General features: G+C 40.7%; 2 long non-coding RNA genes across 4 annotated transcripts; both read left to right on the top strand.

Annotated features, from left to right (window-relative positions):
* The first annotated feature begins 2,323 nt into the window (after positions 1-2,323).
* LOC127298579 (uncharacterized) lies at positions 2,324-9,066 on the top strand. Of its 3 annotated transcripts, XR_011756685.1 has the most exons (10): positions 2,324-2,399; positions 2,530-2,625; positions 2,753-2,961; positions 3,136-3,215; positions 3,293-3,398; positions 3,559-3,658; positions 4,352-6,433; positions 7,325-7,448; positions 8,389-8,511; positions 8,893-9,066. It is a non-coding gene; the product is annotated as an uncharacterized lncRNA (long non-coding RNA). The 3 variants fall into 3 exon arrangements; XR_011756686.1 differs by lacking the exon at positions 2,753-2,961 and having other exon boundaries at positions 3,559-3,733; positions 8,893-9,065; XR_011756687.1 differs by lacking the exons at positions 2,753-2,961; positions 8,389-8,511 and having other exon boundaries at positions 8,893-9,065.
* A 1,015-nt stretch (positions 9,067-10,081) lies between these two features.
* Positions 10,082-10,987, top strand: LOC127298574 (uncharacterized). Its single transcript, XR_007849878.2, has 2 exons — positions 10,082-10,111; positions 10,521-10,987. It is a non-coding gene; the product is annotated as an uncharacterized lncRNA (long non-coding RNA).
* The last annotated feature ends 798 nt before the right edge of the window (positions 10,988-11,785 follow it).

Here is an 11,785-nt window from a genome sequence, read left to right as displayed (position 1 = left end):
GACTTACACTAATTGTTTATGCAATAAAATGGTGTGGTCCCTTTGTATGATCATGCCATAGTTTAATGAATGGATATTATGGCTAGTTTAACTAGTTGATATTGTCCAAAACTATTAAAGTAAATTATGTGGAGTCTTACACTTCACTTAAACTTGTCTCACATGAATTCATGGGATGTTTGGACCCCTGGTCCCAAACTCTCTTATATGAATTACTTGAGATTTAAATCAAATGTAGTGTTATTTAAATAGTATGAGGTGATCTACCTCATTTAAATCATTTTCACAAATGATGATGATGAACATTTGACTTAGGTCAATATGAGTTCATGCATGATTGTGTGAGAAATTAAATCTTAAGAAGATTTCAATGAGAGGAAATTATTTCTCAAGAACCCTATGGAAACTATCATTTACATATGAAATACAAAGAAGTGAATTCTATTTAAACACCACAACCCATGTACTCTAGTTAATTTATTTGTGTGCATAGAATAGTTTGTGTGTTATATGTGATGTATGGAATAGCCATTGAATTAGAGAGTAATTATACTCGTATTCAAATTTAGACGGTAGCACCGGAGAGTACGCCGAAGAAGAAGGTTGCTACCAGGAGGAGGAGGAGGAACAGTTTGAGAACTACCAAGGCAAGCTATTATTCTTGCAAAGTGCAAAGCCCCTTGGGGCAAGACACCATGATTCCTACCTTTTCTTATATGAGCCTATCCCAAGTTTTTACTTTACAAGTTGTTCCTTGTTTTCTAAATGAGTTACTTTTATAGTTAACTTTGGTCAAAGTACAAGTTGGATACTAAAGTAGTGAGTTAGTCTCTTCCAAGCAAAGCAAGGTAGCACCCCCTCATGAATTAGAGCTAGTGCTAATGAATTAAAACTTGACTACTCTAGATGGGAACAATGTGAATTTGAAATGATTTTTGAAACCTTGGAATGATGATGCATTCCATAGAATGATTTATGAAGGTGAATGTGAACAAGAGAAGATGGTGATTTTTGATAAAACAATGGTGTTGGTTTGAATGCGATACCTTTCCAATTATTAAGTACCCCCACAATACCTGATTATGGGTAGGGCTTAACTGGAAGTTTATGCGTCTTAGTATGGGTTCCCTCTAAACAAGCGTCATCGGGTTTATGCCGAAAGCTGCCTCTACCACAAAAGAAATGATATGATATGATGCGAAATGAGGTGAATGTCCGGCCCAAGCCCTGTGCAGTTCCCAGGTTGACAGTTGGTCTTCACTGGGAGGCCAAGCTCATGGGGAGAGGTGCTCATACTAGGATTCGTAAGTGAAAGGTTATGGTTGATGATCCGCGTACTGTGTTACGATGATTCGGGGAAATCCCGACGGATGAAATCAAATGTTGTGGCACAAGTGTGCAACCTCTGCAGAGTGTAAACCTATTCGAATAGCCGCGTCCACGGTTACGGACGGTTGGAAAGGCCATACAGTTTCCAATATCATATCTTTGAAAATGATGTTGAAAGATGATGGTGAAATGACTTGTGGTGGATTTAATTGAAATCACCACTTGAATGGTGGGAATGACACTAATGTTCCCACTTGAGTTAATTAGCTCTTGAATAAGCTTTTCTCAAACTTTGTAAACTAAAACTAGCTTTATGCAAATAAACTAGAGCTTAGCAAACCATACTAGAATGTCTATCACTTACATTAGTATTAGTTTGCGAGTACTCAACGTACTCACGGCTTTGTCCCTGGCTATTCAAATGGCCAGAGTATGAAGATGACCAAGGAGATGACCAGCAGGACGCCTACGACAACTAAGCGCCTTCCGACGTCAAGCGTTGGCCTGTGGACTAGAGAGTCCTTGTATCTTACGCTTCCGCTATGTTGAACTATGAACTTGTGTGTGTTCGTTGATCAATAGATCAACTATTCGTGTAATATGGATCATGTGATTCCAAATTTGTAAGACTTATGGTTTGTAATGAATGATGACTGTGATACTTAACTATTATGCCTCGCAACAACAATATTCCTGGGATTGCGATGTATGACATAATAGGCATTCGGACTTAAAAAAACCGGGTGTTGACAAGCGGGATGAAGAGGCGCGGTTGACTGCCAAGCAGAAGGCGTGGGGGAGTAGATCTTGGACCTCCGTCCAGCGGCGACGAGGAGTGCAGCTCGCCGGCGAAGCGCTCACAGCTGGACATCCACAACGCTGCCTAGGCTGCGGCAACCGCGATTAAGAGGTGAGTTTTACCTTGTCCTTTTCCCCATTCTTTGCGGTTTTCATGGCACTATCGTCTCGCTTTTGGATTCCATGGGGCTCATGCGATTGTGGTGTGTGCAGACCGTCAGGAAGAGGAGGAAGCAGAGATGTTGATGGAAAGGGAAAGAAGAGCAGCTCAGGTACACCATTATGGCCCTTCCCGCTTCTTTCTTCGTGATGGATCCTGAATTCGTGATAAACTTGCAATTTCCATGCAATGGGAGGAACAAAAAAATTCCATGAACTTCATTTTTTTGTATGTGGTTACAGGGCCTTGGTGGTCGCCATAGCTGCAGTATTTTTCACTCACACCTGGAATGCCCAACACCTGTTTGATCGATTTCTCATGAGAACATCATTAATTTGGTAATTCTCTGAAAGTTATTTTGTTTAAAAATTATGCTTATGCAAGCTAGCTTAAATAAAATATTAAACCTAATATATGTGTTCAAGTAGATTGACGCTTCTATACTAATTTGTTGAATGCATGTAGATTGGTTTTAAGTAGAACAACAAAGGTAATCAGCGAGTGGATTGACATGAATAATTTCTCGTCAAGTCTCATAGTAGTGCTACTCCATATATGAAAACTTCAGTCTCCTAATCGCACATACCATACTGTCCGATGCGCTTCTAAGCCTGTGATGCACCAGTTGAGAAGCAAACTCGGAGCTCTCCATGCAAGCAACAAGCATGGTCTCCGTGAGTTTTTAGACAACCTGGCTTATTTAGAGATCTTAATGTTGCTACTTCTATAGAAGGTTTCTGGATTTTCTTATTGGGAAAGATTCTGTGAACATCTATATACCTGTTAATAAGTCTTAATGTTATCACCCTCTTGATTTGCACTCATTTTTTAGCTTAATTTCTATACAGGGTATTGAGTTGGAGCACACTAATGCTGCACTTAAATGTTCTATATAGTCAGTCAACTGTGCAACTTTCCTTTCTATAAAGTGAGCTTGGCACATATTTTGTGGGTTTGATCACTGCTTTGACTGGAACCAATTTTGATTCTATTTATTTCTTGTAGGTTGGTGGACTGAGTGAAGCAACAGATAGGCACAAGAAGAAGAGGTGCAGTACCTTTCATTTGATAGTGGTTCAACATTTTTCCTCATGGGGCATGGAACAATCGTGTAAGTTAGAACCTCTAAATTAATGTGGTGGTTTATGCTTTTGCAACACCTCTCTAATTTCCTATCATGCTAAAAAATGCTATCTGCCACAACAGTTAATGTTCGTTAATGTTCTCTGATCATGATATCTCTAAGATTCTACACATGAATATTCTTTCAGAAGGCAACCTAACATGAAAGCTGATACACATTGGAAGTAGTAGTCTGAAGGAACCAAAAGTTACTATTGGGCAAGAAAAGGAAGCCAGAGATTAACAAAGGTTCTTGGCATGCCTGAAATTTATGTGGCTACCAAATGTATAAAGAATAATATAAGCTGCTAGGAGTTATCCTCGGTAATTTTTCTCCTTTTATACATGGTGTGTCTTGTTCTTCGTTTCTAGGTTCCCAGGATATTACATGAGCTATTTTGTCCCTTGTAGCATGTCTCCCTCAAAGCCAATGCTCCCTGAATTGATTGGAATTTTTAAACCATCATGCTGCACGCAACCATTTCAGTATAGTTGATTGATTCATATTGTTACTTTAATCTATCAGTATTCCATGGATAATTGCTAGCAGCACTATTCAAAATCAGCAGTCTTATGTATAGGAGAAGGAACCTATCATCGTAGGAAAGCTTGGTAAAACATAATCTTCTTGTGCTATTCTCTGTGTTTTTTCCAATGATACTTGATATATCCGTTGCTTGGATTTGAGATTGTTTTCATGGGATATATAACTGCGGCTTCATATGTATGATCCTGCATAAGCGATCATGTTTAATTTGACAGCAGTAATGTAGGCTAGGCCATGCTTCAACACCTCCCTATTTTGTTTCATAGCTCATACTTGTCTTGATTAGTTTTGTAGAGTAGGTGTTAGATAAGTTCCTCGATTTATTTTCTAGCTGCCTTACATATGCTTTGGTGCCTAACTACCTATGTGCATTTATTTTTCCTGGATCTTTTCAGTTGTTGCTGGATGGTGGCGATCAATTAAAAGGTGGACGTGAGCTCCTGCTTCCTTTCTTGATGGTAATTCACTCAGGTAGGTTCTATCCTTAATTCTCTTCAAATATATTTCTTCTTGGCAGTGAGTCGTTTCAATTCACAGTATTGCGCAACAGACTATTGGAACTTATTTTCTTTTGCCTTCCACTCTGGTTACTCTGATTGGGGCATCATAAGTTCCTGATGTTTTTCATCAATCTCCACCGCACCTCTTAGTTTTTATCTTCACTTTAAGATACTATTTCCTATAGAGTATACAGTGCAGTTCTATCGCTTAATTTAACTATTTTTTCTAAACGGTTTACCATTTCGACACTCAAGTACATGGTTCACATTTTCTCTGAAGACCATTTAATTTTGGAGAATCATGTATTTGCTGCATCATCTCTATCTCTACTACTTAAAAAGACTAAAGTGGTCCCTTATTCTGCCATCCACAATACGTCAAACTTTGGTCGTCCTTCCCACCTGAGCTTTGGTCGTTCGCTTCGTCAAACATTTTTTGGTTTCGCACGGGCTCAACTCGGTCGAGGCCCAGCTACCTCCTCACGGAACGTGAACCCATCGCCTGAAACCCTCGCCCCTCACCTCGTCATCCTCCTCCCCTACGCGGATTCCACAACCCGAGCCGCCGACCACCCTCCGCCGCTTGTTCCTACAGTAGCGTGGAGAAGGAGGCCGTCCCTCCCTATCTCGTGCAGCCGCGGGTCGCGGAGGACAGGGGCCAGGTCGGGGCGGCGCCAGCAATCTGGACTTTTGGGCGGCACCGGTTGCTCAAGCTCCCTGCGTCGGATCCGCCGACGCACACGATGGAGACAAAGCTAGGGCGGCCACGGCTACTGGATGGGGGCAATCTCCTCGGACCATGCGGCTGCTCAAGATGGCGATCCAATCCATCCTCTCCCTAGCCACCTCCCCTGAGACGGATTGAATTTCTCCCCAGCTTCCAAATTCGGACCATGCTGCAATTCAGAATCACTTTTGCCCCAATCAACTAATCAATATTTTTTGATGCACCGGAGGAGCAGAATAGCCGACGGCAGTTTGAAGCGGATCGGGTAGCTGCTGTTGTCGGCGTGGCTGCCGAGTGGAGGATCTAAACTACGTTGGACTGGTGCCACAACGGTTGACCTCCCCGACACCGTTCGAGTTCCTGGGCGTCGCTACATGCCATAACACGCAGCAAAGTAACTCCCATCTCCTATAATTTGCTGCTATATTCTCAAGAACTGTGTACAGATGTTTGTCCATGATACCCTATGTCGCATAAATGTTTCTGCAGTCCCATCCATTAGTGCAAATGAACCATTGAAACATGCAAGCAGAGGGTTCTTAGTTCCCCCTAGAAGAAATGCAATCATGACCATTGTGCCTAAATACGTCCATTTATGCCCTGGCCAGATTCTTTAGTTATGTGATAGCAACCTGTACCATAACATGTTATTGATTAACACAAATATATGCTTCATTACAGAGAAATCCTTAGAATTTGAGAAGCCAAAGTATGATGAGAGCAGATCATTACTTCGTTCAGGTCCAGCTGGGCATCAATATTCGAGAAATAAGTTACTCTTCTGCTGAAATAATAGCATGGCACATGTATTTTCATTAACTGTTAAGTCCTGCTGTCCATTCATACCTCCGTATCGAAATAGAAAGAAAGGAACAATGTGTAAAAAATATTCCCTCTAACAAATTCTTATTTATAAAATTAATGTAGAACTAAATTTTCAGCTTCTTCGGTTTCGTTGAAAGCATTTTCTGATGATGGCCATTTTCATGTTCCTTTACAAGAGCAATTCGTCGTAGAGGGCACCTCATCGGCAAGACGCCCGTGGACCGTGGTGTACATAATATTATCTCTGCAGTTCATGCCTGAGCCGTAGCTAGGCACGCGGCGGCGAGCTGGTCAATGAAGGCGTCACCGCGTCGCTGGGAGAAGGGAAGGACGAGCGGGAGGAGAAGAGAAGCGGGGCTAGCTCGCGCAGCCAGATGCCCATCGACGCCCTGCTCCTGCAGTGCCGCTTTTTCCTATTCTTGAAGGTTTGTCTCACACCTCAGCATTTTCTTCCGAGGTAAACTTATACATGTCCATAATTTATCGCAGCATGATCTGAATCTACTATATATACAATGTTTCCACCGTTGGTCATTTGATGCATGATTGTTTTGGTATATACTTGCATACCATTAATGACAGTATTTCAGCACAAGGGAAGTGTCAGACCAGAATAACAGACGCATGCCTAAGCATATTTGTTCTCTCCTATTTGCTGCCTTGTACGAGAGGTTTGGATGGCAAAAGAATGTTGAAGTAAAAGAACCACACAAAAAATGTGTTACAGGATGGGTTCACGTCCTTGTAGAATTTGATGAATCGACACTGGAAATTTATTTGTCATAGATTAGCTTGGAAGATAGGTTCTTTTACGTTTGCATCATGCTAATTGCTGAACTTAACATCTGCAAGTGGCGGATGCCAGACCAATGCCTGCCTGTACACTGGCTGAACACAATACACAAACGCATGTACTGACTCACATACAGCTTAGATATCGAACAAGAAAGATATTTTTTGATGAAGTATAGAAGTAGTAGCTTTTTTAGCAATCTGTATATACTCTTCCGGATCTGAACCTAGAGTTAGCGTTCCAGTCTAGAGAAATTAAGAGGAGGATTTCCGCGTTTTCTGACCACCAAATGTTTATGTTTATGCCTACAAAGATATTTTCCGCAAGGGTAAACGCATGAACTTAACATATTTTTAATTTCACTAGATGATTCATTCATACTCCGTTGACAATCTCCAATAGTTTACCCTTGCGTAATTTGTAATTCTACTTTTACCCATTGACGATTATGTTTGAATACTTGAAGATGCCTGTCTTAGTTAGCATAAATTAATTATTGGCATGTCATCCCGTCTGTTATCAGGATTAGTGATTTTCGCGGTCTAATTTGGCAAGAAAATGAAGGAGGCTGAGTTGGTGATGGCGGCATGGGAGAGTGGCGCTGATAGCGGGAAGCTTCTATGACATCGGAGACAGCGCCGAGCAAGGTATGAAACTGAATTATGAATGTTCTGAATTTAATTTACATTCCTATTTCACAGGCCATGTTTTCATATTAAACGCAGATAAGAACTATATTGCTGAAAAATAGATACAATTTATCTTTTTTGTGAAACTGATATACATACAAGTTAGGGCTTCTAAATGAGAAAGGCTTTGATAAAAAAATACCCGTTTTGATGCGCATGTGGCCTGAAATACCATTGTATGAGATAGTACTGCGTGGCTCAGGTACCTATCATGCAAACAATCCATTCTGCTTATTAGGTATGAGATAGTGCATGGCTCAGGTTCCTTTAGTTTTGCACTCCTGGTGATAACGTAGGGTTCCAGTGTAGGTATACTGATTGGAGTCATGGTTAATTTCTTAATTGATTATGAGTGGGTTATATATAACCGTGGTATCCTGAATCAAAGGCTCCAATTGTGCTTTGTACTGTGTATTTATACCAATAGATTGCATAATTGCTTATTTTATTTCTTCATTTCATTTATCTTTACAATTTTGCAGAAGTTGGTCCAAAAGATTTGTGAGTTTTTGATCTAGAATATAGAAACTTGATTCACAAGACTTTCTTCTTCCATAGAAATGATGTTGTATTGGCCTTTTTACAGTGTGAAAACCAGTGTTAAGACACTATACATTGAAGCTATGCGAGGTTTTCAAATATGAGTATAATGTTATATCCAATGGTTTTATTCTGACATTATTAGGTTGATGAATTCTTTATCGTCCAAAGTTTTGTTTTTCTGCCCGTACGTTGGCGCGCTGCAAGGCATGGGGACACTATTAACTGGAAGTGGAAGTGTTGTATTAAAAGAATCATGTCTAAGTTAGCTCAACGCAAACTATATATACTCATGTTGTAGTTCAGTGTTTTATCTCTTCAATTATCCTCTCCTCCGTTTTCTTTTCTTTTCGAGCAGCTATCAGCTGCATCACAAGATTGGTGCGTTTGTGACCATTACCAGTATAAAGTATACCTTTTAAAGGACCTGGGAACAAGATAACATCCTGAGATGACAACTGCTTTATTTTTGCAAATCAAGGTATATCTGAAATTTGTTAATATCTTACATTCTATGTAATTTGGCTAGGTGTTATGTTCGTTTGTGGAATTGTTACTTCATTTCCTATTTGTTAGGTTGTAGGCAACTACTGTTGCTGAGCATGCGTGTCCTGATCCAAATATTAATTTATAAACTGCTATATGCATATGGAAAGGTTGAGATTGAGGCCAGAAGTTGAAAATTTCAAGAATAGTAAAAGCTTGGTTCAAACTTATTCAATTGTTGGCTGCTCGTGTGTGGCTATTTTCCTCGTTTTTCCGTTTGACTGAGTTTGACTCTGTATTTGATGTCTGCCTATGATTTACTCTAAATTTGATACGGACATGTGCATCCTTCATCTGATTTTTTATATTTTTTCAGGAAGGAAACGGAACACCAACTTCGCCCAAATGTATTCTCTATAGCCTTCTGCACTGACCCACAAGGTCTACTGTATGATTAGCATGGTTGTGATGCTCAACATGGCCATTAAATTAAGGCCCAGTTCTTTTCAGCTTCTCAAGATGCTTAACTGCAAAATTAAGCTTAACCTAAAAAGAACTGAATATTTAAGCTAAGCTTAGTTTTTCAGCCACCGCTCCTTTCTATGTAGTTGGAACAAGCCACCCGAGGGCCGCTTCCCGTGGCTTCCCGAGCTTCTACTTTTATGTGAAATGTGTGATTCCGTACATAGCCCTCAACTGAAATGATATCACAACAAAAATGCCACTCCACCCATCGTGTAACGTTTCGTTGGACAAGACCACTCCACGCCGGCAGGGACGAGATTGGGTTCACAACCCTCCACTGCCGCCGCCACCAGTCGAGTCGACGGCCGCGCAGAAAATCGGAGCCACCTCCACCTACCTCACCTACGAGCCCTCCTCTAGCCCGCGCACTCGCCTCTGGTCGCCCGTCTCCCCTCCAACCAGTCCTCGCGTACGCACTGCCGCCGATCCCGCCGGTCGCCGCACAACACAGGTCGACGTATCCTCTCCTCGTACCTCTCGAATCCTAGCAGGTTGCCCTGTCCGCCGTTGCAGGTCGCGGATCTCACGTGCCTGGTCGACGGCTGCCCCATCCACCATTGCAGGTCGCGGAGCTCAGGCGCGTGGTCGTCGGCTGCCTGGTCCGCTGTTGCAGGTCGCTAGGTTCCACGGCCAGGTCCTCCACCCAGCTTGCAGAAATCCATGGCCAGGTCGCGGCTGAGCTCCAATGCAACCAGCCGAATAGATTTGTTTTCACACATCGATGGATTGTGTTGGTACTATTCTCAGACCGTGAGATGATGTGGCTGATGTTAGAAAATGACAATTTGGTCAACTGAAATTCTCCAGATTAATTTGTAGTGTGCTTTTCAATTTCAAAATACATTCAATCAGTTGGAACATACTTTTATGTCATGGGTATTTTATGATTTCAGTCACGCAACTCCAACAATAAGCTAAGACTTCAGAAGCCAAAGGAACTGGACCGTTGTTTTTGCAAAGCTTATTTTTCACCGCAGTTTTTCTGAAGCAGCTGAGCTTAAGCTGTTTATGCACAAGCCCCAGCTAAAAAGAACTGGCCCTAAAACGAAGTCCCTACTCTTACAGATATGGTAATGTGAGTCCTTCAGGCATTTTTACAGGAAAAGCACACACTTTTCCTGATTTTAGATTTTGGGTTCTGTTTGCTAATACAAAAAAATAGTAGGCATGGTAAAATGCTACAGTTTGTAATTCTGACAGAGTTGCAAATAAAAATATCCATCACTCTGGCATGTTCTAAAATCACTGGCATATTGCGACGGAACTTGCATGTGCATGTATCAGCCATGCTTGCCACCGTGATGTCATCATCCTCTTGCAGTAGCACAAATTTCATTTTCTTCGTTTAACTATTATTATAATTTAGGGGTTTTTTTGCTCAGGACAAGACCGGTAGCATCATGTATCTATGTGAATAATTGCTTATGAATCAGGATATTTTTCTGTTCAGCAGTTAACAGTTCTCTGGTTTTCAACTAGGATTCTCCTTCATCCAAGCTCTATAGTGAACTGGTTCAGTTCGCACAAAAGACCTGCAGCTCATTGTATGCAGTTCGTGCTGATAAATTGGACAACACTTGACTTTTTAGAGGTGATTTTTCTAATAATGTTGGCCTATTGTGACTTATGATTTTATTGATCTCTTTCCTGCTGATAAATTTGTGAAGAAAGCAAAATGCCCTTCATAAGAGCAGATTATATATCAAGTCAAATCACAAGTGCTTCTCTTGACTACTGGTTTGCGGAGAAGAAGGCACTGGAAGTGCCAAGTCAAGACTACTGGTTTTAGTTATTCCATATTTTGTTTAGTGCAGTGATGTTTGAAAGTGCCAAGTCAAACCTGTTATATTTTCTATGTTTGGTACTGATGTAGTACTCATTTTGCTGCCATTATCAGTGCTTGTTGAACAAGTGATATGTGCTATATTTTTTCCACTATTCAATCAGTCTGATTTGTTTAGTGCAAATCTGTGCAAAAAATGACAGTTATGTGCAAGAACTACCCAATATTATCTTATATATCAAATCTGGGCAAAAATAACATAGTTCTGGACATGTTTGATATTTGCTCATATTGCAAATCTGGGCAATATATGAAAGTCATATGCATGGATTGCTCATGTATCTGTTATATTCAGCTCTGGACAAATACTACGAAGCTCTGGGCATACATTGTTCAGTATTTTCTTATATTTCAAATCTGCCCAAAAATATGACTGTTATGTGAAAAAAAATCTCAATTATCTCATATATTTAAATCTAGGCAAACACAGAACACATGACAGAGCACATCAAAGAGAAAATGGAGGCACACGGATTTTGTAGGACATTTGGACTATACAAACATCCTATTACAATCAGTGCAGGAGCACTAACGCCATCACCAGACACACTAAAATCCCTATACAAAGCACTAAAGCTTTGCGCAGCAAATCAATTTCCACCAAATGTCGTTGGGCTCTCACAATCGGCATTATGACAAATGTCTTTGTAGGACATTTGCAGATTCAAGTATTGAAACTAGGGCTTTTCTCAGTTCTCTCTTCATTATAGTTGGTTGCTCCTTTTATTTAATAAAATTGTCTATGCCAATTTTTATAGTCGAAGCACACCTAAGTACATATTGTACAGTAATTGGTTACTACAACAGTCTCATATAGTACATGCTTCAGTAGCTTAAGTTACTGCACTTAGACAAAATATTTTAGCACCAGGGTATGACCTCCTAATTTAATATCTTCATA

Source organism: Lolium perenne, chromosome 1 (genome assembly GCF_019359855.2).
Source record: "Lolium perenne isolate Kyuss_39 chromosome 1, Kyuss_2.0, whole genome shotgun sequence".
In the NCBI taxonomy this organism is placed as follows: Eukaryota; Viridiplantae; Streptophyta; class Magnoliopsida; order Poales; family Poaceae; genus Lolium; species Lolium perenne.
This window is presented reverse-complemented; position numbering and strand designations above follow the sequence as displayed.